Genomic DNA, 2,500 nt, shown 5'->3' with positions numbered 1-2,500 from the left:
ACCAAAATTTTTTTTTATTTTCCTCCGATATACCAAAGCAAGAACAAGAAGACCGAGGCTTCAAAAAAATTTTTTTTTTTTGATATACCGAAGAATGAACAAGAAGACCGAGGCATCCAAAATTTTTTTTTTTTTTTTTCTCCGATATACCAAAGCAAGAACAAGAAGACCGAAGTCTCAAATTTTTTTTTTTTTTTTTTTTTTTTTTTTTTGATATACCGAAGAATGAACAAGAAGACCGAGGCATCCAAAAAATTTTTTTTTTTTTTTCTCCGATATACCAAAGCAAGAACAAGAAGACCGAGGCATCAAAATTTTTTTTTTTTTTTTTTTTTTTTTTTTTTTTTTTTTTCGATAAATCCAACCGAGAACAAGAAGACCGAGGCATCCAAAATTTTTTTTTTTTTTTTTTCTTTCCCATATACCAGAGAAAGAACATGAAGACCGAGGCAACCAACAAAAAATAATTTTTTTTTTCTCTTTCCCGGAATTTTTTTTTTTTTTTTTCGAAATAGCCGAGAAAGAATATGAAGACCGAGGCATCCAACAAAAAAATTTTTTTTTTTTTTTTTCCTAATCTACCCAAGCAAAACAAATAGAAGACCGAGGCATCCAAAAAAATTTTTTTTTTTTTTTTTTTTTTCGAAAAATTTTTTTTCACAAAAACTTTTTTTTTTTTTTTTCCCCAAAAAATTTTTTTTTTCGTTCCAAGCTAACCAAGACATCTACTATTCACTAGTAGAGCAATCGAGACTGCAAAGCAAGCAATGGCCTTACTTGCAGCTCTTGGTGCTGAGAACTCCCCCCCCCCTATAGTAGTCTTAAGTAAAACCACAGCTCTGACAGGAGTAGATATTGCATGCGAGCGAGGAGTCGTAATGGGCAAAATTGACTCGGGGGACCTCCAAATCGAATTCCGTTTCGAGCAAAACACTTCTTAGGCTTCAAGGAAGCTCCCATAAAATTTCCAAACCCAAACTCCAAACTTCATTTTTTAGCCTACAATGCCCACGTGCACGCCGGTGTGCACGCAGGGGTGCTTGAGCATGCGGGAGAGGAGCCATAATGGGCAACATTGACTCGGGGGACCTCCAAATCGAAATCCGTCTCGAGCAAAACACTTCTTAAGCTTCTAGGAAGCTCCCATAAAACTTCCAAACCCAAACTCCAAACTTTATTTTTTAGCATACAATGCCCACGTGCACGCCGGGGTGCTTGAGCGTGCGGGCGAGGAGCCATAATGGGCAACATTGACTCGGGGGACCTCCAAATCGAAATCCGTCTCGAGCAAAACACTTCTTAAGCTTCAAGGAAGCTCCCATAAAACTTCCAAACCCAAACTCCAAACTTTATTTTTTAGCATACAATGCCCACGTGCACGCAGGGGTGCTTGAGCATGCGGGAGAGGAGCCATAATGGGCAACATTGACTCGGGGGACCTCCAAATCGAAATCCGTCTCGAGCAAAACACTTCTTAAGCTTCTAGGAAGCTCCCATAAAATTTTCAAACCCAAACTCCAAACTTCATTTTTTAGCATACGATGCCCACGTGCACGCCGGGGTGCACGAGCGTGCGGGCGAGGAGTCGTAATGGGCAAAATTAACTCGGGGGACCTCCAAATCGAAATCCGTCTCGAGCAAAGCATTTCTTAGGCTTCTAGGAAGTTCCCGTAAAATTTTCAAACCCAAACTCCAAACTTCATTTTTTAGCACACAATGCCCACGTGCACGCGGGGGTGCTTAAGCGTGCGGGCGAGGAGTCATAATGGGCAAAATTAACTCGGGGGACCTCCAAATCGAAATCCGTCTCGAGCAAAGCACTTCTTAGGCTTCTAGGAAGCTCCCATAAAATTTCCAAACCCAAACTCCAAACTTCATTTTTTAGCATACGATGCCCCCGTGCACGCGGGGGTGCTTGAGCGTGCGGGGGAGGAGTCATAATGGGCAAAACTAACTCGGGGGATCTCCAAATCAAAATCCGTCTCGAGCAAAGCAGTTCTTAGGCTTCTAGGAAGCTCCCATAAAATTTCCGAACCCAAACTCCAAACTTCATTTTTTAGCATACTATGCCCACGTGCACGCCGGGGTGCACGAGCGTGCGGGCGAGGAGTCGTAATGGGCAAAATTAACTCGGGGGACCTCCAAATCGAAATCCGTCTCGAGCAAAGCATTTCTTAGGCTTCTAGGAAGTTCCCGTAAAATTTTCAAACCCAAACTCCAAACTTCATTTTTTAGCATACGATGCCCACGTGCGCGCCGGTGTGCACGTCGGGGTGCACGAGCGTGCGGGCGAGGAGCCGTAATTGGCAAAATTAACACGGCGGACCTCCAAATCGAAATCCGTCTCGAGCAAAGCATTTCTTAGGCTTCTAGGAAGTTCCCGTAAAATTTTCAAACCCAAACTCCAAACTTCATTTTTTAGCATACGATGCCCACGTGCACGCCGGTGTGCACGAGCATGCGGGCGAGGAGTCATAAAGGGCAAACTTAACTCGGGGGA

Source organism: Cornus florida, unplaced genomic scaffold (genome assembly GCF_030987335.1).
Source record: "Cornus florida cultivar Cherokee Brave unplaced genomic scaffold, ASM3098733v1 CherokeeBrave_3.0.0_Hap2_scaffold_45, whole genome shotgun sequence".
NCBI classification, from domain to species: Eukaryota; Viridiplantae; Streptophyta; class Magnoliopsida; order Cornales; family Cornaceae; genus Cornus; species Cornus florida.
The sequence above is the reverse complement of the archived record's forward strand: the minus strand, read 5'-3'. Positions refer to the sequence as shown.